Genomic DNA, 26,555 nt, shown 5'->3' on the forward strand with positions numbered 1-26,555 from the left:
ATATGAGGCCTAGATCTCCTAAAGTCCACCACCATCTCCTTGGTCTTGGTGATATTGAGACGCAGGTAGTTTGAGTTGCACCATATCACAAAGTCCTGTATCAGTTTCCTATACTCCTCCTCCTGTCCATTCCTGACACACCCCACTATGGCCGTGTCATCAGCGAACTTCTGCACATGGCAGGACTCCGAGTTATATTGGAAGTCTGATGTGTACAGGGTGAACAAGACCGGAAAGCCTTATATTCTTCTAGATCTCTAACATTACCTAGCTCTCTGAACCTTTTGCAAGCTTTTCTTTTCTTTTTGACTAGATTTATTACAGCCTTTGTACACCACGGTTCCTGTACCCTACCATAACTTCCCTGTCTCATTGGAACATATCTATACGGAACTCCACACAAATATCCCCTGAACGTTTGCCACATTTCTTCCATACTTTTCCCTGAGAACATCTGTTTCTAATTTAAGCTTCCAATTTCCTGCCTGATCACCTCATAATTCCCCTTACTCCAATTAAACGCTTTTTCTAACTTATCTGTTCCTGTCTCAAACCGTGTTAGGAAGCTGGAGCTGGATGAACTTCGGATCGTTTGGGAGGCAGAGGCAGAAATAAACAGGAGTAACAGGGAGATAGTCATCCCTAAGACTCAGGAGTCAGGTAGCTGGGTGACTGTCAGGCGAGGGAAGGGGAATAGACAGAATGAGCAGAGCACCCCTGTGGCTGTTCCCACCAATAATAAGTATACCGTTTTGGATACCATTGGTGGGGATGACCTACCAGGGACAAGTTGCAGTGGTTGCGTCTCTGGCACCAACACTGGACCCTCAGCTGAGAGGGGAAAGAGGGAAAAGAGGAGAGCAGTAGTGATAGGGGATTCGATAGTTAGGGGGACAGATAAGAGGTTCTGCGGAAGAGATCGAGAATCCCAGATGGTCTGTTGCTTCCCTGGTGCCAGGGTCTACAATATCTTGGATTGAGTTCTCAGTATTCTCAAGAGGGAGGGTAAGCAGCCAGATGTCGGGGTCTATGTAGGGACCAATAACGTGGGTAGGAAGAGTGAGGAGGTCCTGAAAGGTGAGTTTAGGGAGTTAGGTGCCAAGTTAAAGGACAGGACCTCCAGGATAGCAATCTCAGGATTGCTACCAGTGCCACATGCAGGTGGGTTTAGAAATAGTAAAATAGCACAGATCAACATGTGGCTGAAGACATGGTGCAGGAGGGAGGGCTTCAAATTTATAGATAATTGGGCAGTTTTCCAGGGAAGGTGGGACCTGTTCTGGCAGGACAGTTTACATCTGAACTGGAGGGGGACAAATATTCTTGCAGGTAGGTTTGCTAGAGAGGCTCCAGTGGATTTAAACTAGATACGAGGGGGGAGAGGAACCAGAGTGTAGGAACAGATGTATGGGAGAAGGAAGAAAAAGAAGATAGTAAAGTTGTTTGCACTCTTAGTGATAACAGAGAGTAAGAGGTGGAGAATTTCTTAAATGCATTTATTTTAATGCTAGGAGCATAGTAAGAAAGGTGGATGAGCTAAGAGCATGGACTGATACCTGGAAATATGATGTTGTAGCTATTAGTGAAACATGGTTGCAGGAGGGGTGTGATTGGCAACTAAATATTCCTGGATTTCATGCTTCAGGTGTGATAGAATCGGAGGAGCAAGAGGGGGAGGTGTTGCATTGCTTGTCAGACAAAATATTACAGCGGTGCTCTGGCAGAATAGATTAGAGGGCTCGTCCAGGGAGGATATTTGGGTGGAATTGAGGACTGGGAAAGGTGTAGTAACATTTATAGGAGTGTATTATAGACCACCTAATGGGAAGCGAGATTTGGAGGAGCAAATTTGTAAGGAGATAGCAGATATTTGTAGTAAGCACAGGGTTGTGATTGTGGGAGATTTTAATTTTCCACAGATATATTGGGAAGCCTACTGTAAAAGGGCTGGATGGTTTGGAGTTTGTAAAATGTGTGCAGGATAGTTTTTTGCAGCAATACGTAGAGGTACTAACTAGAAAAGGGGCAGTGTTGGATCACCTGTTAGGGAATGAGATAGGTCAAGTGACGGAGGTATGTGTTGGGGAGCACTTCGAGTCCAGTGATCACAATGCCATTAGTGTCAATATAATTATGGAGAAGGATAGGACTGGACCCAGGGTTGAGGTTTTTGAATGGAGAAAGGCTAACTTTGAGGAGATGTGAAAGGTTTTAGAAGGAGTGGATTGGGACAATTTGTTTTATGGGAAGGATGTAATAGAGAAATGGAGGTCATTTAAAGTTGAAATTTTAAGGGTACCGAATCTTTATGCTCCTGTTAGGTTGAAAGGAAAGGTTAAAAGTTTGAGAACTTACTTCGGAAAAAGAGAGATGTCTACAATAAATATAAGCAGCATGGAGAAAATGAAGTGCTCGATGAATATAAAGAATGTAAAAAGAATCTTAAGAAATTAGAAAAGGTAAAAGATACAAAGTTGCTTTGGCAAGCAAGGTGAAGATAAATCCAAAGGGTTTCTACAGTTATATTAATAACAAAAGGATAGTGAGGGATAAAATAGTCCCTTAGAGAATCAGAGTGGACAGCTATGTGTGGAGCCAAAAGAGATGGGGGACATTTTATACAATTTCTTTTCTTTGGTATTCACTAAGGAGAAGGATATTGAATTGTGTAAGGTAAGGGAAACAAGTAGGGAAGTCATGGAAAATATGATGATTAAAGAAGAGGAAGTCCTGGCACTTTTAAGGAATATAACAGTGGATGTCTCCGGGTCCTGACAGAATATTCCCAAGTACCTTGAGGGAAGTTAGTATAGAAATAGCAGGGGCTCTGACAGAAACATTTCAAATGTCATTAGAAATGGGGATGGTGCCAGAGGACTGACATATTACTCATGTTTTTCCATTGTTTAAAAAGGGTTCTAAGAGTAAACCTAGCAATTATTGGCCTGTAAGTTTGACGTCAGTGGTGGGTAAATTAGTGGGAAGTATTCTTAGAGATGGTATATATAATTATTTGGATAGACAGGGTCTGTTTAGGAAAAGTCAACATGGATTTGTGCATGGAAGGTCATGTATGGCAAATCTTATTGAATTTTTTGAAGAGGTTACTAGGAAAGTTGACAAGAGTAAAGCAGTGGATGTTGTCTATATGGACTTCAGTAAGGCCTTTGACAAGGTTCCACATGGAAGGTTAGTTAAGAAGGTTAAATTGTTAGGTATTAATATTGAAGTATTAAAATGGATTCAACAGTGGCTGGATGGGAGATGCCAGAGAGTAGTGATGGATAACTGTTTGTCAGGTTGGAGGCCGGTGACTAGTGGTGTGCCTCAGGGATCTGTACTGGGTCCAATGTTGTTTGTCATATATATTAATGATCTGGATGATGGGGTGTAAATTGGATTAGTAAGTATGCAGATGATACTAAGGTAGGTGGCGTTGTGGATAATAAAGTAGGTTTTCAAAGCTTGCAGAGAGATTTAGGCCAGTTAGAAGAGTGGGCTTAAAGGTGGCAGATGGAGTTTAATGCTGATAAGTGTGAGGTGCTACATTTTGGTAGGAATAATCCAAATAGGACATACATGGTAAATGGTAGGGCATTGAGGAATGCAGTAGAACAGAGTGATCTAGGAATAATGGTGCATAGTTCCCTGAAGGTGGAATCTCATGTGGATAGGGTGGTGAAGAAAGCTTTTGGTATGCTGGCCTTTATAAATCAGAGCATTGAGTATAGGAGTTGGGATGTAATGTAAAATTGTACAAGGCATTGGTGTGGCCAAATTTGGAGTATTGTGTACAGTTCTAGTCACCAAATTATAGGAAAGATGTCAACAAAATAGAGAGAGTACAGAGGAGATTTACTAGAATGTTACCTGGGTTTCAGCACCTAAGTTACAGAGAAAGATTGAACAAGTTAGGTGTTTATTCTTTGGAGCGTAGAAGGTTGAGGGGGTACTTGATAGGGGTATTTAAAATAATAAGGGGGATAGATATAGCTGACATGGATAGGCTTTTTCCATTGAGAATAGGGGAGATTCAAACAAGAGGACATGAGTTGAGAGTTAGGGAGCAAAAGTTTAGGGGTAACACAAGGGGGAACTTATACACGGGGGTGACGGAGGAGAACCCTAGTGCAGGACACTGGCACGTCGACTCAGTTGGGGAGGCTGGTGTAGACCTGAATGTAGAGCAGGAAACCAGAGGGATCTTGACAAGGAGACAGGATTCAGAGGGACTCTCTAGAACTAGAGCGGAACTTAGAATTACCAGTTCTAATCGTAACCGGGAACGAAGTATCACACGAGAATTGACCAACGAACTGGCAACCTGTGATAGAGTTGTCCTCGTATTTATTTCCCAGTCTCTGATGAAAGCCAGGTGTATGATTATTGGGTAACTAGCAGCAATTGACTGAAATTGGGGCATAATCAGGGAGAAAGAAGTGTTAAAGGGGAACGGCCAACCAGAACCATGACAGGGAACTTCTTTGCTCAGGGAGTGGTAGCTGTGTGGAACGAGCTTCCAGTAGAAGTGGTAGAGGCAGGTACGATATTGTCATTTAAAGTGTTATGAGTGATGAACAGACCTGATGGACAATGGGGTGCAGAGTTAACCATTCCCAACCCCCCTCCTGAGAACTACAAACTATTGCTGTTGTTATGCTGCTCATGATAGAGAGAGACGAAACACAGGCATGAACATTTGCTACAGATAAGAGAGAGAGAGAGACTGTTGATTTATTATGACTCTTCCTTGATTATTTACATTTTCGCTGCAAGGACATTATGTTGCTCGTTAACATTCCTCAGTGGACTGCAGGAGTGGCTTGATTTGATGAACACAGTCATTCAGAATTGATGGATAGCTGAGACCCCGTTAGTAGGGTTAAAAGACAGGTCTGGAGAGACACCCTTCAGACACACCAGTGGACACTGATTGAGTGTTGGGAACCCACAGAAAGGTGGGACTTTCAGAGACCGAATCAGGAGATCGGTCAGTAAAGCTCACAGTGTTACAGAAGGGCCGGTGGGGACTTGTGTGTGTGTCCACTCATGCCAGAGTGATGAGTCCACCACAGAAGAACAGTCTGGCTGAAGACCAGAGGGGTCATAACTGAATGACCACAACGATACGACAGATTAAGAAAACAAAGGAAGGTTTGGCTGCTGTAGCTGTTACCTCTCGCTCTCTCTCTCTCTCTCTCTCCAACGATTACAACACAACAAGCATAACTACCTCAGCACCCATGAACTGAACTGAACTTTATACTTTTCTATGAAAATTCATTTACCCCTAGACATCGATAGAGCTTGTTTATTATTGCTTATTATTATTCCTACACTTTTAGGTTTATTACTGCTAACTTGTGTTATATGTATATTTGCATTATTGGTATTGTATTGCTTATTTTACTAATAAACACTTTTGAATATAGTACCACCAGACTCCAACGGATACTTCTATCTTTGCTGGTCTGACACCCAGTTACGGGGTACGTAACAAAAGTAAAATTGAATAAGTATATGAACAGGACAGGAATGGAGGGTTATGGGCTGAGTGCAGGTTGGTGGGACTAGGTGAGAGTAAGTGTTCAGCATGGACTAGAAGGGCCAAGATGGCCTGTTTCCATGCTGTAATTGTTATATGGTTATCTCTCTCCAATGTTATTGTAAAGGAGATAGAATTATTGTCACTATCTCCAAAATGTTCTCCCACTGACAGAGCTGACACCTGACCAGGTTCATTTCCCAATATCAAATCAAGTACAGCCTCTCCTCTTGTAGGCTTATCTGCATATTTTATCAAGAAACCTTTCTGAACACACTTAACAAACTCCACCCAATCTAAACCCCTTGCTCTAGGGAGATGCCAATCGATATTTGGGAAATTAAAATCTCCCATCATGACAACTCTGTTATTATTACACCTTTCCAGGATCTGTTTCATTATCTGCTCCTCGATATCCCTGTTACTTCTAGGTGGCCTATAAAAAACACCCAGTAAAGTTAAAGGTCAGTTCTTTTAAACCGTTATTGTTTCCTTCATTGTAAATCCTTCGGGCAAGGCATATTTCGGCTGGGATCAGCAGTAGCGTCACATTGTCGAGGAATTTGTTACTTCAGGAAAGTCTCTCCTAATTGACTGTGTAATTTATTTGGACTTTTGCTTTTACCATTTTATTTTTTTAAGAACTGTGTTTGCATTTATTGCTTTAAGCACTGTTTGAGTTGCTGTATAGCAGTTAACTTCTGGTTAAGTTAGTCGTTTGTTTACTTTTCATTTTTATTGAGCAGTGTTTAACAAATGTTTTATTTGTTTATAGAAAAACCTGTCTCAATTCTATATTCATTGTCACCATATCATAACAATTGCAATATCAACGGAAACAGCGGCACAGGGTGCTTCTAACATACAACAAAAATCTCTGGAATATGCCACAAATAAAATGTCACTGAAGAGAAATGAAGGAAAGAAATGTTACTGTTGTGGGAACAGGTCACATGACCCAAATGACTGTTGGTTTAATGACAAAGAATACAGAAACTGTGGCAAACAGGGCCACATTGTCAGAGTATGCAAAGCTAGTCAACAGCAGAAAAGGGGCAAAATACAGAGAAACAAGAAAACCCAGAAAGGCAAATACAACAAGGTACACAAAATGAAAGAAGGCAGTTCTGATGAAAATGACTCAGACAAAAGTGAATTGTCTTGTTGGCAACTTCACTGCTTGAAAGAGACAGATGATCGAAGAGTAATATGGATCACTCCACAAGTGGCGGACGTGAGACTGAAAATGGAGTTGGACACAGGCTCAGCTTTAACAGTGATATCTGTACATGACTACAAATGACTGTTTTCACACATACCCCTGAAACAAACTAAACTTCTACTAAAGACTTACACAGGACAGAAAATGTGTCCCAAAGGCAAAATTAAAGTGACAGTGATCTATGGAGACAAAACACAGCAGCTGAACCTCTATGTACTGAAAAATGGAGGACCACCATTGCTGGGAGGTGAATGGCTCAGGAAAATCCAGTTGCATTGGCACACAATCAAGGTACTAGATGTGTCAACAAAGGAGGGCAGCTCAGTGGGGAAGATGTCCACAGCTCTCCTCTCACCCATTGTTGACTATTACAACAACAAGGAGGAGCTAGACAGCGTCAAGTTGAGGATGAACGCAGTATGTGTGGCCGTGACTCGGATGAAGATACAGAGGATGCAAGGGAGACAGATATTGCTAATAAGCAGGATAATGAAGACTACCTGGAAGTAAAAGAGCAGATGTACCAGGAGAAATTGACATCTCTCAGAAGACAGCTACAGCAGTTACAGGAAGGCACTTTGCAGGAGTATCAGAAAAGGACGAAGAAACTACATCAACAATACAAGGAAAGAATATGAAATGCAAAGCTTTTGCTGCAACTGGAGACAGAACAAGTGGAAAGGAATTATATTAAAGAGAAGAAAGCAGCAGTGAAGGAATTTGAAGATAAAAAGATTGAGTTAGAAGAAAAGAAAGATGATAGAGAATGAGAGGCTAACAATGGAACTCACAGGAGATTCTATGGAGGTAAAGCCAATTGTTACGTACCCCATAACTGGGTGTCTTACCAACAAAGATAGAAGTATCCGTTGGAGTCTGGTACTATTTTCAAAACAGTGTTTATTAGTAAAATATACAAATCAATATCAACAATGCAAATATACAGATAATACACATTAGCAATACTAAACCTAAAAGTGTGGGTATAATAATAATCAATAATAAACAAGCTCTATTGTTGTCTAGGGGATAATGAATTATCATGGGAAAGTATAAAGTTCAGTTCAGTTCATGTAGGCTGAGGTAGTTGTTGGTTCTTTTGTTGTAACCGTTGGAGGGAGGGAGAGAGAGAGAGAGAGAGAGAGAGAGAGAGAGAGAGAGAGAGCGAGCAAACAGTGACAGCTACACTCAGTCAAACCTTCCCTTACGTTCTTGATCCATCGTATTGGTGTGGTCATTCAGTTATGACCCCTCTCACCTTTAGCTAGACGGTTCTTCTATGGTGGACTCATCACCCAGGCAAGGGTGGACACACACACAAGCCCCCACCGGCCTTGCTATAAACACTGTGAGTTACAATTGACCGATCCTTCGTTCGGTCTCCTATGCCCCACACCTTTACGTGGGTTCCAACACTTAAGCAGTGCTCACTAGTGTGTCTCCTGGTGTGTCTCAGGGGTGTCTCCCCAGGCCTCACTTTTATCCCTACTCACGGGGTCTCAGGTGTCAATCAGTTTTGAATGGCTTAGTCCATCAAACCAGCCCACTCCGGCTGTCCACTGAGGAATTTTAATGAACAGAATGGTACCAAGTAAACAGCCCTCTCCGGAGCCATAAGTCTTACAGGAGTCATAATATGGTGGAACAACAAGTCTCTCTCTCCCGGTGTTATCTCTCCCTTATCTGAAGCAAATGTTCCAGTCCCAGTATGTTTTTCCCTTTGTCTCTCTTTCTCTCTCATTAGCAGCATGGTAACAGTAACAGTTTGTGATTCTCCCGGGGGGGGGGGGGGGGGGAACATGGGCAACTCTGTATCCTTCTGCCCATCAGAGCTGTTCATCCTTCGTAACACAATAATGACTAGGAAACTAAGGAGGAGATCTAATTACCTTGTTCCAATTACAGACAAAAGATGAAAACCTGCACCTGTGCAGTTAAATTACTTGTTAACAGATGAACAGATAATGGAAGATCTACGAACTCTCAATAAGCTTAAATCTCTGAAAAGACCAGTGTCTCCATCTTCTCCTGAGCATCTTCCCAGCACTCTTGCTGAATCACCAGCACGAAGATATGAAGCACGAATAGAAGATGGAAAAGTTATATTATGTAAAGAGATGGTATCATAAAGGTCACACTATCTATTTGGAATCTAAAGAGAATACGAAGATTAGTTGTGTAATAATCTCAGTTGGAACAAATGAGATATGGGTAAGGAAGACAATTGATAGCACAAAGATGCATATATATCTAGGACAGCTGCACAGAGGAGTCTTCGTTATACAGAGACAATCTGCTGCTCTTAGCAAGTTGGAGGCGCACATCTTCTTAAATCCCTATGCTCAGAGGTAAACTTTTCATGACTTTTATATGGAAATCTGTATTAAAACAAACAAGTTTATTGAAAGATGTTACCCTGAGAGGCAGAGAAGACCCCCCCCCCAAGAAACTTGAGTTATAAATGGGTCTTAGATCAAAAGTAAAAAAAAGTTTAAAAATAGTTTAAAAAAACAAAAGGAAAAAAGAGCTTGTTATAACTTGATATACAGACAGACAGACAGACTTTATTGATCCCGAGGGAAATTGGGTTTTGTTACTGCCACACCAACCAAGAATAGTGTAGAAAAATAAAACCATAAATAATTAAATAATAATAAGTTAATCATGCCAAGTGGAAATAAGTCCAGGACCAGCCTATTGGCTCAGGGTGTCTGACACTCTGAGGGAGGAGTTGTAAAGTTTGATGGCCACAGGCAGGAATGACTTCCTATGACGCTCAGTGTTACATCTCGGTGGGTGGAATTATTATGTTACTTTGTTATGATTTGATATTAATAAGTTACTAAGTAAACAAATGGTAGGCGTTTGTATGTTAAGGGTAGACATATTTGTTTAGCACAGTGCCCCAGGGAAAAAAAAAGTTGAAACACTATTCTTTTCTTTCTTTTCAAATTTTTTTATTGCATTATAATCAGTTAAATGAACATATCAATAATAACAATATCAAGAGAACAGGATTACAATAATAGCTATAACACATACAAACATAAGTTGCAAATATCATATCCAGACATGTCCACCCGATCTCTTGATAATTGAAGCAAGAAAAAGTTCAAAAGATTTGTTCAGAAGAAGAAAAAAACAAAAATCCCCTAAACTAAACAGAAAACAAAACAAAAAGAAAGAAAGAAAAACTAGGATGCCATAATTCGTTACTTATAATTATTCTGTCCTTGACTCCGTTCCTCCTTTCATAAACAGTTAAGTATTAGGAAAAGGGATTCAGAAAAAGAAAAAAAATCAACTTAAGTCATATGTATGGAAATATTGAATAAAAGGCTCCCAAATTTCCTCAAACTTAATCGAGGAATTAACCATGCCACTCCTAATTTTTTCTAGGTTTAAATAAGCTATAGTTTGAGAGAACCATTGAAATGCAGTAGGGGGATCAAAATCTTTCCATTTAAATAAAATGGATCTTCAGGCCATCAGCAGAACAAATGCTATCAAACAGTAGGCTGAAGATGATAAATAACTAGAATCAATCATTGGTAATCCAAAAATTGCAGTAATAGGATGGAGTTGTAAATCAATATGTAAAACTGCTGAAACAATATCAAAGATGTCTTTCCAATATTTTTTCAAAAGAGGGCAGGACCAAAACATATGGGTTAAAGAAGCAATCTCAGTGTTACAGCTGTCACACATAGGATTTATATGGGAATAAAAACGGGCTAGTTTCTCTTTTGACATATATGTTCTATGAACCACTTTAAATTGTACTAAAGTATGTTTAGCATACATTGAAGAAGTAACCATATAACCATATAACAATTACAGCACGGAAACAGGCCATGTCGGCTCTTCTAGTCCGTGCCAAATGCTTACTCTCACCTAGTCCCACTGACCCGCAGTCAGCCCATAACCCTCCATTCCTTTCCTGTCCATATACCTATCCAATTTTACTTTAAATGACAATACAGAACCTGCCTCTACCACTTCTACTGGAGTAGAACTAAAGTATTAACTAATTTAAGAATCTTTTCCCATTCTTCTATGGATATGCTTACTTTAAGTTCTCGTTCCCATTAATTCTTTATTTTATCAGATATACCTGAAGAGATTTTCATGATCAAATCGTAGATAGTTGCTATTACACTCTTTTGTAAGGGATTTAAACTTTAAATTTTTTCATAATTTCAGCTTGATATGCCATCGGAAAGGTAGACAAAATAACATTCAAAAAAATTCTAATCTGTAGATAACTAAAGAAGTGCAATCTAGGCAAATTGTTTTTATTAGATAACTGTTCAAAAGGCATAAAACAGTTATCAGTAAATAAATCATGAAAACAGTTTATTCCTTTCATTTTCCAAAGATGAAAGGATTGATCAATTCTGGATGGTTGAAAAAAATTAAATAAAATAGGGCTAGAAAGGGTAAATTTACTCAAATCAAAAAAATTACTAAATTGAAACCAAATTTGTATAGTATATTTAATTATTGGGTTAGTAATTTGTTTGTACAATTTAGTAAATGCAAAGGGGAGTGAAGCCCCTAAAATAGATGCCAATGAAAATCCTTGCACAGACTCGCGCTCAAGATTCAATCACCTTGGACTTTGTGTTTTATCTAACTCTTGGGTCCAAAAGGTTAAATTTCAGATATTAATTGCCCAATAATAAAATCTAAAGTTCAGCATTGCCAAACCACCATCCTTTTTGGATTTCTGTAAATATTTCTCACTCAACCTTCGATTTTTACCCTGCCATATATATGAAGAAACTTTGGAATCAATAACATCAAAAAAAGATTTAGGAATAAAAATTGGTACTACCTGAAATAAATAAAGAAACTTAGGTAAAACTATCATCTTAATAACATTGATTCAGCCAACTAATAATAAGGACATTGGAGACTATTTAGTTAATAATTGTTTAATATGATCAATTAAAGGTAAGAAATTAACCTTAAATAGATCCTGATGTTTCTTAGTAATTTTAACCCCTAAATACATAATCTGTAGCCAATCTAAATGAAACATAGAACAGAGAACATAGAATAGTACAGCACATTACAGGCCCTTTGGTCCACAATGTTGTGCTGACCCTCAAGCCCTGCCTCCCATATAACGCCCCACCTTAAATTCCTCCATATACCTGCCTAGTAGTCTCTTAAGCTTCACTAGTGTATCTGCCTCCACCACTGACTCAGGCAGTGCATTCCATGCACCAACCACTCTCTGAGTAAAAAAACCTTCCTTTAATATCCCCCTTGAACTTCCCTCTCCTTACCTTAAAGCCATGTCCTCTTGTAATGAGCAGTGGTGCCCTGGGGAAGAGGCGCTGGCTGTCCACTCTGTCTATTCCTCTTAATATCTTGTACACCTCTATCATGTCTCCTCTCATCCTCCTTCTCGCCAACGAGTAAAGCCCTAGCTCCCTTAATCTCTGATCATAATCCATACTCTCTAAAGCAGGCAGCATCCTGGTAAATCTCCTCTGTACCCTTTCCAATGCTTCCACATTCTTCCTATAGTGAGGCAACCAGAACTGGACACAGTACTCCAAGTGTGGCCTAACCAGAGTTTTATAGAGCTGCATCATTACATCGCATCTCTTAAACTCTATCCCTCGACTTATGAAAGCTAACACCCCATAAGCTTTCTTAACTACCCTATCTACCTGTGAGGCAACTTTCAGGGATCTGTGAACATGTAACCCCAGATCCCTCTGCTCCTCCACACTACCAAGTATCCTGCCATTTAATTTATACTCTGCCTTGGAATTTGTCCTTCCAAAGTGTACCACCTCACACTTCTCTGGGTTGAACTCCATCTGCCACTTCTCAGCCAACTTCTGCATCCTATCAATGTCTCTCTGCAATCTTCGACAATCCTCTACACTATCTACAACACCACCAACCTTTGTGTTGTCTGCAAACTTGCCAACCCACCCTTCTACCCCCACATCCAGGTCGACAATAGAAATCACAAAAAGTAGAGGTCCCAGTACAGATCCTTGTGGGACACCACTAGTCACAACCCTCCAATCTGAATGTACTCCCTCCACCATGACCCTCTGCCTTCTGCAGGTAAGCCAATTCTGAATCCACCTGACCAAATTTCCCTGGATCCCATGCCTTCTGACTTTCTGAATAAGCCTACCATGTGGAACATTGTCAAATGCCTTACTAAAATCCATGTAGATCACATCCACTGTACTACCCTCATCTATATGCCTGGTCACCGCCTCAAAGAACTCTATCAGTCTTGTTAGACACAATCTGCCCTACACAAAGCCATGCTGACTGTCCCTGATCAGACCATGATTCTCTAAACGCCCATAGATCCTATCTCTAAAAATCTTTTCCAACAGCTTTCCCACCACAGACGTAAGGCTCACTGGTCTATAATTACCCAGACTATCCCTACCTCCTTTCGTGAACAAGGGGACAGCATACGCCTCCCTCCAATCCTCCGATACCATTCCCGTGGACAACGAGGACATAAAGATCCTAGCCAGAGGCTCAGCAATCTCTTCCCTTGACTTGTGGAGCAGCCTGGGGAATATTTCGTCAGGCCCCAGGGACTTATCCATCCTAGCGTATATTAAAAACTCCAACACCTCCTCTCCCTTAATATCAACATGCTCCAGAACATTAACCTCACTCATATTGTCCTCACTGTCATCAAGTTCCCTCTCATTGGTGAATACCAAAGAGAAGTATTCATTGAGGACCTCGCTCACTTCCACAGCCTCCAGGCACATCTTCCCACTTTTATCTCTAATCGGTCCTACCATAACTCCTGTCATCCTTTTGTTCTTCACATAATTGAAGAATGCCTTGGGGTTTTCCTTTACCCTACTCACCAAGGCCTTCTCATGCTCCCTTCTTGCTCTTCTCAGCCCCTTAAGCTCCTTTCTTGCTACCCTATATTCCTCAATAGACCCATCTGATCCTTGCTTCCTAAACCTCATGTATGCTGCCTTCTTCCACCTGACTAGATTTTCCACCTCACTTGTCACTCATGGTTCCTTCACCCTACCATTCTTTATCTTCCTCACCGGGACAAATTTATCCCTAACATCCTGCAAGAGATCCTTAAACATCGACCACATGTCCATAGTACATTTCCCTGCAAAAACATCATCCCAATTCATACCCGCAAGTTCTAGCCTTATAGCCTCATAATTTGCCCTTCCCCAATTAAAAATTTTCCTGTTCTCTCTGATTCTATCCTTTTCCATAATAATGCTAAAGGCCAGGGAGCGGTGATCACTGTCCCCCAGATGCTCACCCACTGACAGATCTGTGACCTGACCCGGTTCGTTACCTATTACTAGATCTAGTATGGCATTCCCCATAGTTGGCCTGTCAACATACTGTGACAGGAATCCATCCTGGACACACTTAACAAACTCTGCCCCATCTAAACCCTTGGAACTAATCAAGTGTCAATCAATATTAGGGAAGTTAAAGTCACCCATGATACCAACCCTGTTATTTTTACACCTTTCCAATATCTGCCTCCCAATCTGCTACTCGGTATCTCTGCTGCTACCAGGGGGCCTATAGAATACCCCCAGTAGAGTAACTACTCCCTTCCTGTTCCTGATTTCCACCCATACTGACTCAAAAGAGGATCCTGGTACATTACCCATCCTTTCTGTAGCTGTAATAGTATCCCTGACCAGTAATGCCACCCCTCCTCCCCTTTCCCCCCCTCTCTATCCCTTTTAAAGCACTGAAATCCAGGAATATTCAGAATCCATTCCTGCCCTGGTGCCAGCCAAGTCTCTGTAATGGCCACTACATCATAATTCCATGTATGTATCCAAGCTCTCAGTTCATCACCTTTGTTCCTGATGCTTCTTGCATTGAAGTACACACACTTTAGCCTTCTACCTTACTACCTTTACACCCTTTATTCTGCTTCTCTTTCCTCAAAGCCTCTCTATATGTCAGATCTGCCTTTACTCCATGCACTTCTTTCACTGCTCTATCACTCCTGGTCCTATCCCCCTTACAAATTAGTTTAAACCCTCCCGAACCATGCTTGCAAACCTACCTGCAAGGATATTGATCCTCCTCGAGTTCAGGTGCAACCCATCCAATCTGTACAAGTCCCACCTTCCCCAGAAGAGATCCCAATGATCCAAAAATCTAAAACCCTGCCCCCTGCACCAACTCCTCAGCCACGCACTCAACTGCCATCTCCTCCAATTCTTACCATCACTATCACGTAGTACTGGCAGCAATCCTGAGAACGCCACCCTTGAGGTCCTGTTCTTCAGCCTTCTGCCTAGTTCCCGAAACTCAAACTTCAGGACCTCATCCCTCTTCCTGCCTACATCATTGGTACCAACATGTATCACGACTTCTGATTGCTTTCCCTCTTGTACCAGGATGTCATGCACCCGGTCAGAGACATCCCGGACCCTGGCACTGGGAGGCAACAAACCATGTGGGTTTCCTTCTCATGTCCACAAAATCTCCTGTCTGCTCCCCTGACTATAGAGTCTCCAATGACGAAAGCTCTCCTCTTCTCTGTCCCATCCTTCTGCACCACAGGGTCAGACTCAGTGCCAGAGGCCCTGCCACCGTGGCTCACACCTGGTCGGTCATCCTCGCCAACAGCATTCAGGAAGGTAAACTTATTATTCAGGGGAATGGCTATAGGGGTGCTCTGCACTACCTGTCTACTCTCCTTCGCTTTCCCCCCTCGGACTGTCACCCAACGACCTGCTTCTGGCAGCCTAGGTGTGACTACCTCCCTGTAGCTCTCATCTATGACTGCCTCATTCTCCCTTATGAGTCGAAGGTCATTCAGCTGCTGCTCCAGATTCCTCACACGGTCTTCCAGGTCGCCCAGCTACATGCACTTCTGGCAAATGTGACTCTGCAGGAGAGGGGAGTTCCCCCAAGACTGCCACATCTCACAGGAGAGGCACATCACCTTCTCCGGAGGCATTGTAAGGACTAACTGGGAACAAGCTCGTCCTCCACCTCTTCTCATCGAAGCCTCTCCAGTCAAAGCCTCAAAATTTCTGTAAATTAAAGTTTGCGTATTTAATGGGAATAACTCAGTCTTATCAAAATTTAATTTATAAACAGAAAAGCTACTAAATTGAGCAAGAATTGATATTACTGAAGGAAGGGATTTCTCTGGATTAGAAATATATAATAACAAGTTATCTGCATATAATGATACCTTATGTATTTCATTGCTCCGCATAATGCCAAATATATTTGGTGAATCTCGAAAAGCAATTGGCAGGGGTTCTAAAGCAATGTCAAATAGTAAAGGACTTAAAGGGCAGCCTTGCCTAGTGCCACGAAAAACCCTAAAAAAGGGAGATCTCTGACTGTTTGTAACTACAGAGGCCAAAGGAGTGTGATATATCAATTTAGTCCAAGATATGAACCTTGGATTAAAATTAAATTTCTCAAGTGTATAAAATAAATACTTCCATTAAATTCTGTCAAATGCTTTCTCAGCATCCAATGAAATAATACATTCTGGAATTTTAGGTGAGGAAGTATATATAATATTAAATAAACTCCTAACATTAAAGTATGACTAATGATTTTTTACAAATCCTGTCTGATCTTCTGAAACAATTTTGGGCAACATGTCTTACAATCTAATTGCCATTATTTTAGAGAGAATTTTAGAGAATGCTCAGAGGTCAACTTTTCATGACTTTTATATGGAAATTTGTATTAAAACAAACAAGTTTATTGAAAGATGTTACTTAGAGAGACAGAGAAGACCCCCCCCCAAGAGATTTGAGTTAAAAATAGGTCTTAGACTGAAAGTAAAAAAAAGTTTAAAAATAGTTAAAAAAACAAAAGAAAAAAAGGCTTGTTATAATTTGATATTATTATGTTACTAAGTAAACAAATGGTAGGTGTTTTTATGTTAAGGGTAGATATATTTGTTTAGCACAGTGCCCCAGGAAAAAAAAGCAGTTGATACACTATTAAAATAAAAGGGGAAGAGTGTACTGTATGGCCTACAGTATAATAAGGGACTGCTTTATGGTATAGGGACATGTCGTTGCATGTGCTATTAGGCACGTATTGAGCATGCGCTATTAGGTGCGTATTGATCTGTACGTGTGTGCTGATTTCGGTTTCTGCTAGTAAAGAACCATGAAACTTAGCTCCCGTCTCCAGCGTTTTTATTAATAGCATTGTTGTGTAATCAGGCCACATACTCAACAGTTTCCAAAAGCTCCACCACATCCTCTTTCACAATATCTACATGCTCAAGCTTTTCATTCCACTGCAAGTCATCCCTACAGACAGACAGACATACTTTATTGATCCCGAGGGAAATTGGGTTTCGTTACAGCTGCACCACTCAAAAATAGTGTAGAAATATAGCAATATAAAACCATAAATAATTAAATAATAATAAGTTAATCATGCCAAGTGGAAATAAGTCCAGGACCAGCCTATTGGCTCAGGGTGTCTGACACTCTGAGGGAGGAGTTGTAAAGTTTGATGGCCACAGGCAGGAATGACTTCCTATGACACTCAGTGTTACATCTCGGTGGAATAAGTCTCTGGCTGAATGTACTCCTGTGCCTAACCAGTACATTATGGAATGGATGGGAGTCATTGTCCAAGATAGCATGCAACTTGGACAGCATCCTCTTTTCAGACACCACCGTCAGAGAGTCCAGTTCCACCCCCACAACATCACTGGCCTCACGAATGAGTTTGTTGATTCTGTTGGTGTCTGCTACCCTCAGCCTGCTGCCCCAGCACACAACAGCAAACATGATAGCACTGGCCACCACAGCCTCATAGAACATCCTCAGCATCGTCTGACAGATGTTAAAGGACCTCAGTCTCCTCAGGAAATAGAGATTCTCAGGAAATACAATCGCTAAGATCCTTTTCCGTAGTGAATACTGAAGCAAAGTATTCATAAGTATCTCACTGAAACAAAGTATTTATTAAGTACCTGTTGTGTGTGTGTGTGCATTTGTGTATTTTTATATGCATGTTCTTGTGTGTGTTTGTATATGTTTTTATGTGTACTTACGTGGATGTGTGTGTGTCTATTTGTGCTTGTGTATTTTGTTTGTGTGTTCATATGCATGTTTCCTTGTGTGTTTGTGAGTGTGTGTTCATGCGTCTCTTGTGTGTATATTTGTGGCTGTGTGTGTTTGTATAAGTGTATTTGTGTGTGCATGCGCATTCTTCTGTGAGTGTTTGTGTGTGTATGATTGTGTGTGACTGTGCGTTTGTGTGTGTTTCCTTGTGTGTATGTGCTTGTGTCTGTCCTTGTCTGTGTGTATGTATTAGTGTGTGTGTGTGTGTGTGTGTGTGTGTGTGTGTGTGTGTGTTTCTGTCTGTGTGTGCTCTTGCGCTTGTGTGTGTGTGTGCGCGCTTGTCCATGTTCCTGTCCATGTGTATGTGTGTACTTGTGTGTGTGTGGCTGTGTATGTATGCTTTGTATGTACCTTTTTCTCTGTATTTGGATTTCTGTTCATGTGATTATGTGTTTCTGTGGATTGTGTATGTGTTTGAGTCATTGTGTGTGTGTTTCTGTGACTGTGCGTGTGTTCGTCTGTGAGTTTGCATGTGTTCCTATCTGCATGTGTATGTTTATGTGGGTGTGTGAGTGTGACTGTTTCTATGCTTATGTGTATGTGTGAGATTGCATTTGTCTTTTGTGAGTTTGTGTGTGTTTTCTGTGTGTCTATTTGTGCTTGTTTGTTTATTTTGTCTGTGCTTCTGTGTGCATGTGTATGTTTGGGTCTATATGTGTGAACATATGTGTATATGTGTAAATTATGGGTGTTTTATTGTATTTATATGATTGCTTGAGTGTTCATGTGTTTTTATGGATGTGTGAGATCTCCTGTGTGTGTGCTTGTGTTTGAAGGTGGAGTGTGGGTTTTCATTTGTATCTGTTTGTGAGTGTGTGTACGCATGGATTTGTGCTTGTGTGTGTGTCTTTTTCAGTGTATGTGTTTGTGTTCTTTTGTATATGTATGTGTGCATTTGTGGTTGTGTGTGTTTGAATGTGTTTGCATCTGTTTGTTTCTGTGCTTTGTGTGCCTGTTTTTCTGTGTGTCTTTTTATGTGTGTTGATGTGTGCATGTTTTTCTGTGTACATGCATTTTTGTGAGCATGCTTCTGTGTGTCTTTTCGTGTGTGTGTGTGTGTGTCTATTTGTGCATGTATGCTTTGTGAGTGGAAGTGTGTGTGTTCTTGTGAGTGTATACGTATGTGTTTGTGCTTGTACATTTTTTGTGTATGTGTGTGTTGGTGAGTTCATGTTTTGTGTTGTGTCTGTTTGATTCTTTGTGTGTGTGTGAGATTTTCTATGTGTTTGAAACATGATGTATATGTTTCTGTCCATACGCGTGTGTTTGTGCATGTGTGTGGTTGTGTGTTTTGTGTATGTGTGTGTGTGTTTGAGAATGAGTGTGTGTATATCTGTGTTTGTGTGATTCTGAGTTTTTGTGTGTGTGTATTATCCGTGCTTTTGTTTGTGCTTGTATGTTTATTTGTGTGTGTGTGTGTGTGTGTGTGTGTGTGTGTGTGTGTGTGTGTGTGTATGTGTGTGTCTGTTTTAGTCTCTGTCTGAGTGTTTTGTGTGTGTAATGTGTGGGTGTTCTTGAACTTGTGTGAATGTTTGTGTGTTTTGTGGATATGAGAGATTTTCTGTGTGTGCTGGTGTTTTCTCTAAGTGTGCCTGTTATGTATATGTGTGTGTGAGTTTGCGCATGTGTGTGTGTCTTTTTCTGTATGTGTTTGTGAGTATGAGCATGTGTATGTGAGTGTGAGTTTTTCGTGCGTGTTTGTTTGAGTTTGTGTATTTACGTGTATGCTTGTTCCTCTGTGTGTGTGTTTGTGTGTCTCTGTGTGAGTTCTGTATGTGTATTTTCTGTGTGTGTCTGTGCTTGCTTTTTTTCTTTTTGTCCGTGTTTCTGTGTGTGTGTGTGTTTGTCTTTGTGTTTGTGCGTGTTTGTGTGTGTCTATTTATGCATGTGTGCTTTGTGTGTGTGAGTGTGGGTGTGTGTGTGTGTGTTCTTGTGCATATGTGCGTTTTGTATGCATCTATGTAGGTGAGTGCATGTTCATGTGTTGTGTGTGTTTGAGTCTTTTTGTGTATATTTCTGTGAGTTTGTGTGCTTGTTTGTGTGAGTGCATTTGTGTGTTTGTGTGTGTTTCTTTTTGTGTACCTGAGTATGCATGTGATTGTGTATGTCTGCTTTGTATGCATGTGTGTTTGATTTTGTGCATGTGTGTTTGATTTTGTGCATGTGTTTTTGCTGTGTGTGTTTGTGCTAGTTTGTTTATTTTTTGTGTGTTTCTGTGCACGTGTGTATATGTCTCTGTGTGTGAGAGTGTTTTGTGTGTGGGTGTTCCTGTATTTGTATGAGTGCTTGTGTGTTTGTGGATGTGTGAGATTTTCTGTGTGTGTATGTGTGTGTGTTTGTGTGTAAGTTTTTGTGTGTGTTTGTGCTTGTTTGTTTATTTTTAAGTGTGTGTTTCTGTGGGCATGTTTGTGTTTGTATCTGTGTGTGTGTGTGTTTTCTGTTTGTATGTGTGTGTTTGTGCTTGTGGGTGTGCATGTATCTGTGTATGTATGTGTGTTTGTGTGTGTGCTTTTGTGAGTCTGTCTGTGCTTGAGTCTTTGTGTGTGTATGTTTCTGTGTACTTGTGTATATTTGTGCATGTGTAGTTTTGTACATTTATGTGCATGCGTGAGTTCTTCTGTGTGTATGTGTGTGCATGTGTGTTGTGTGTGATTACATGCGTGTTAGTGCATGCTTGGTTGAGTGTAAACACAAGGAAATCTGCAGATGCTGGAAATTCAAGCAACACACATAAAATGCTCGTGGCATTTTGTGCCTGTTTGAGTGAATGCGTTTTGCCTGTGTAATGCTTATGTGGTTGTATGTGTCTGTGCCTGAGTTTGTATGTGTTTGTGTGTGTGTTTTATTGCCTGAGCGAATGTTTGTGTGTATGTATTTTTCTGTGTGCATGTTTGTGTGTGTGCGCCACCCACTTTATCATGACTGATCTTGGTTCCCACTCAACCCATACACCTGCCTTCTCACCATTTCTTTTGATGCTCTGACCAATCAGTAAACAATCAACTTCTGATGTAAGTATACCCACGGACTTGGCCCCCACTGCAGTATGTGGCACAGCATTCCACAGATTCAATACTCTCTGGCTAAAGTAATTCCTCCTTACCTCTGTTCTAAAAGGCCGCTCCTCAATTTTGAGGTGGTGCCTTGTAGTTCAGGATATCTCCACCATGGGAAATATCTTCTCCACATCCACCCTATCTAGTCCTTTCTACATTCGGTAGGTTTCAATGAGATCCCACGCATTCTTCTAAATTCCAGTCAGTACAAGTTAAAAGCCGCCAAACGCTCCTCTTATGTTAACTGCTTCATTCCCAGAGTCATCCTTATGAACCTCTTCTGGACAATCTTGAAGGGCATTGATCGTGTGGATAGTCAGAGGCTTTTTCCCAGGGCTGAAATGGCAGCCACAAGAGGACACAGGTTTAAGGTGCTGGGGAGTAGGTACAGAGGAGATGTCAGGGGTAAGTTTTTTTACTCAGAGAGTGGTGAGTGTGTGGAATGGGCTGCCAGCAATGGTGGTGGAGGCAGATACGATAGGGTCTTTTAAGAGACTTTTGGATAAGTACATGGAGCTTAGAAAAATAGAGCCCTATAGGTAAGCCTAGTAATTTCTAAGGTAGGAACACGTTCAACACAACTTTGTGGGCCAAAGGGCCTGTATTGTGCTGTAGGGTTTCTATGACAACACATTCTTTCTGAAATAGGGGGCCCGAAACTGTTGACAATACTGCAAGAGCGGCTTGACTAGTGTCTTATAAAGGCTTTTATATTCTATTGCCCTTGAAATAAATGCCAACATTGCATTTGCCTTCTTTACAACAGACTCAACCTGTAAATTAACCTTCTGGGAGTCTTGCACAAAGACTCTGCACCTCTGATGTCTGATCCTTCTCCCCATTTTGATTATATTCCACACTATTGTTCCTTTTGCCAAAATGCATTATTGTACATTTCACAACACTGTATTCCATCTGCCACCTTTTGCTCGTTCCTCCAATTTGTCTAAGGAGTAATAACCCCAGTAGCCCCACAGTCCACGGTCTGAATGGCAGCCATGTGCTCTGAGATAACGGGTGGATTGAATTGGCTTTGTTGAAAGGAGTAAGTAGAAGGACATCTGCTAAACAGTACGAGATGTAGAGAGGTGATATCTGCAATGAAACATATTTTTGGGAAATAGCACTCATAATTTTTTCCATTATTGTCATTTGATCTTCCATTGTTTAGATTTGCGCAATTAAATCTCTGATTTATGCCATCAGGGATTTATTTTCAATGTCGTCATCTGTTCACTAAGGCAAATTTCCATTTCATTATGTTGAAATCGTACTGTCCATGTGGAATTCATAAAGAATATAAAAATCCTGGGTAGCTAGAGTTTTGCATCTCGTTCAAGAGATTGCCTGAAGCATAAAAGAGCAGGTCGCTTTTCGAGGATGATGTGAAAAGTTTATCACAGTGTAGATGGAATACTACATGTGATCATTGCTGTAATTGGAGTTCCTGGTAAGTAAGCTCAATATTACAACTTGTGAAATTATCTTCATGGTCTGTTCTTTGTCTTTTTACGATAGCGTTGTAGCCCGCACAGTAGTAGTCGTTATACAAAGGCCATGATACCCGCTTTATTCAGTTTAATATACTGAATCACTTCTTTACATTGATTCTGTTGAAGGAGCTGGCAATTGTCCACTATTGGTGAATCGCTGGAGAATGAGAAAAAGTTTATTGCTTTTAATAAGGTACCCAAGTCAATTTCTGAAAAAATCTCATTGAAGTAGTTACCTGAGCACAGATAAAGTGGACCGCATAACTTTTGAGAGTTTCACTGTTTTTAGCTTATTGGCAGGAATAAAGTATGAGATGACTTAGCGCCCTGGGAGACTACCATGGTGGAAGTCATATGGCTGTGGTTAGTAAACTGAAATGAATTGCTAAGTGAATGCTCATGTTTTTAGAGTGCCAAACACTGTCAAACCCTTCTCAATAAAATAATTTCACATGTAGAGAACAACCTTGCCCGCAGACAAAGAATTGCCTGTCTTTCTCCTGAAACCCTTTTCTCTGGGCCTCAGGAGCTGTACTTCCTTGATGTGGCAGTCATGCTTAAGTATGTAAACCTGGATTCCATTAGTATTTGCCATAGAGTCGTACAACGTGGAACCGGTCTCGCTCAAACATACCGAACTAGATGCACGTCTAAGCAAATTCCATTTGCTATGAACTCAGAATTTTAAAAAAAACAACTGGGAACCACTGGGGAAAAGAATATATCAATATTCGGTATTATCTGGTAATAACCAGAGTCTTCTTCCTTCCTTTACTATAGTGAACTTGCTGGTGATTGTAATCCTCTCCCAAGCAAAGTGCGGGCTCTCCAAATGCACCACGTGCTACCTGGTGTCTATGGCAGTGGCCGATTTATTGGTGATTATCAGCGAGGTCATTTTACGCCAAATCAATTTTCAATACTTCCCAGTGAGTTTCCTGCATATCACCCTGGTGTGCAGTCTTATTGTTGCGCTGACTCGTGTAGCCACAGATTATTCTGTCTGGTTCACAGTTGCTTTCACTGTTGATCGATATGTCGCCATCTGCTGCCAAGTATTTAAAGCAAAATATTGCACCGGGAAAACTGCATCTGGCATTCTGGCAACTACTGGCATTCTGCTCTGTCTGAAGAACATCCCGTTCTACTTTACACTGTTACGTACCCGTGACGTGACAGTGGTGTATTTGTCACGTGACAGGTGTTGAAGCTATACTGGACTTGAGGTAATGGCCTTGTGATGGTGGAGTGACGTCATTTTCCCGCCAGTAGAAGTCATGTGACAGGTTTTTTTTACAGGGTATAAAAGGAGGACTCCTCCCTGTGAGGAGGGGCAGTTCGTGGCTGGATTTGCCATGTTGACTTCATGCCACTGCGTGATTTAATGTTATGACGCAGTTTAGTTGAAAAATGGAGTTTTATTTAATGCCTAAAGTTTAAAAGGTCATTGCCAGCAGTTTCTTTATAATACTGCTAGTTGAGAATCAGTGGAGAGTGAAGATCGGAGTTCGGGAGTTAAAAGATCGAGGAAAGTCGATTTCGACGGTGAAACAGTTTCGACCTTGTTTAATCCTCATTCGGAAGGAATTCGTTGACTGTGCCCGTGTTAATCCCTGTGAATAGCAGAAAGGATTGGGAACAGTTTTGTAAAGGAAAGGTCAGTGCCTTTAAGCCGTTTCATTTTTCATCTTCATAAATTCTTCATGGGAAAAGTGTGGTTCGACTGGGAATCGCGGCAAGACGACGTGAAAGAGAATTTAAATCGTCTCAGAAAGTCTCTCCCTTAAATGGACTGTAAGCATTTTGAACTTTTGCAATACTACTTTGAAGAACTGTTTTTGCAACATCGCTTTAAGAACTGTTTAAGCTTCATTGCTTTAAGAATTGTTTAAGCTGCCGCACAGCAGCTGATTTCGGGTTACGTGAGTGGTTTGTTTACTTTTGGGGGATTGTTTTTCAGTGTTTAATAAACGTGTTATTTGTTATAAAAACCTCTGCCTCACTCATATATTTATTGTTGCTGAATCCGTAACAACACGTAGACCTGGACGAATCATCGACAATGTACCGTGGGGATGTTTAACCAAACCAACCTATTATACTGAACCTGGGTGGGTGGGATTTGACTCGTTCGATAAAGTTTTAACGCCATTTCTCCCATTCGGTTTAATACTGTTGCTCAATGCTCTGACAATCAGGCACATCTTGGTGACCAGTCGGGTCTGTAAGGGGCTTTGCGCTCAAAAGAATGGGGAGAATGGCAGTGACCCAGAGATGGAGAGCAGGAGGAGATCCATGGTCTTACTTTTCACTCTCTGTGGTAGCTTCATACTCCTGTGGATGATATTCGTTATTTTTTTCATCTTCTATCAGGTCAGGGGATCAAAGTGGAATGACTCTGAATTTCTCATAATGCAAGTAGGATATTTGCTGAGGAATGGCAGCTGCTGCACGAACACATTTATTTATGTGGTGACTCAGTCTAAGTTCAGGAAACAGGTGAAAGGTTTCGTGAAATATCTGGCCACCTCTGTACTTAAGTTCATTTAATCCTGGCCCTCAATGCAAACCATCAGTGGCCATTGTGATTCCTGTTCAGATCCTGCTCCTGAAATTCGCTGTCTGATCACAATGTTCTCTTCTGGGCTAAAAATCCAATCCACCACCACTTCCGAAATGCTAACTAATTAGAGTCCAAAAATTCCTCAGAACACTCCTAATCAATGTGCATACAGGGTGAGACCACTGGGTTTTACCACTCTCCTTCTTCCGCAATTAATTTCCACCCTCCACTGACCTCTTGCTGCCCTCTACCTCTCAACTTCTTTTCACTGTTCCGAGACACCATCTTCCTCCCAACCTACATTCTTGGAACACCCCGACCCTTTTTTCACTTGTGATGCTTCCAGCACTTTCGCCTTCTCTGATCACAGCTCCAATCCCTACCCTGTCAATCCCTATCCCTATTCCACTCCCCCCCACTTGCACTCTGAACCCTGCTCGTTCTCCTTGACACTCTGCATCTTTTCTCTCCAAATTTGAACAGCGGCCAATCAGAGATCGGTAGCGAAAGCACGATGAACTCACGCAGGTCGACGAATGTGCATTGAAAGTACTTCATGGAGTTTCTGTGTTTGGGCAGCAGCCAGTCAGAGATCGGAAATGAGATCCGAGGTAGATCACACAGGTCAGTGAGTATGCATTAAAAAGCTTTTCATGCCATGTGAACGGCGGCTGATCAGAGATAGAGATTCATCAGACCATAAGACATAAGAGCAGAATTGGGCCATTCAGCCCATCGAGTCTGCTCCTCCAGTCCAGCATGGCTGATCCCAGATCCCACTCAACCCCATACACCTGCCTTCTTACCATATCCTCTGATGCCTTTACTGATCAGGAAACGATCAACTTCCGCCTTAAGTACACCCACAGACTTGGCCTCCACTGCTGTCTGGCAGAACGTTCCACAGTTTCATGACTCTCTGGGTAAAAGAAAATTCTCCTTACCTCTCTTCTGAAAGGTCTCTTCTCAATTTTGAAGCAGTGCCCTCTAGTTCTGGATACCCCTACCACAGGAAACATCCTCTCTACATCCATCCTATCTAGTCCTTTTATCATTCGGTAGGTTTCAATGAGATCCCCCCACATTCTTATGAATTCCTGTGAGTACAGGATCAAAACTGCCAAACACTCATCACATGTCATTCCCGGAATCATCCTCGTGAACCTCCTCTGGACTCTCTCCAATGACAACACATCCCTTCTGAGATATGGGGCCCAAAACTGTTGACAATACTCCGCACGGCCTGACTAGTGTCTTATAAAGGCTCAGCATTATCTCTTTGCTATTATATCCTATTGAAATAAATGCCAACATTGCATTTGCCTTCTTTATCTCAGACTCAACCTGTGAATTAACCTTCTAGGAGTCTTGCACAATGATTCCTAAGTTCCTCTGCACCTCTGATGTTTGAACCTTCTCCCTATTTACATAATAGTCCACGCTATTGTTCCTTTTACCAAAATACATTATCATACATTTCCCAACACTGTATCTGCAACTTTTTTGCCCATTCTTTCAATCTGTCTAAGTCAGGGGTCACCAACCTT

The 26,555-nt window shown here is 41.2% G+C and overlaps 1 pseudogene; it reads left to right on the forward strand.

Annotated features, from left to right (window-relative positions):
* The first annotated feature begins 7,100 nt into the window (after positions 1-7,100).
* Positions 7,101-9,119, forward strand: LOC140736392 (sin3 histone deacetylase corepressor complex component SDS3 pseudogene; annotated as a pseudogene).
* Positions 9,120-26,555: the final 17,436 nt, after the last annotated feature.

This window comes from Hemitrygon akajei, chromosome 11 (genome assembly GCF_048418815.1).
Source record: "Hemitrygon akajei chromosome 11, sHemAka1.3, whole genome shotgun sequence".
NCBI classification, from domain to species: Eukaryota; Metazoa; Chordata; class Chondrichthyes; order Myliobatiformes; family Dasyatidae; genus Hemitrygon; species Hemitrygon akajei.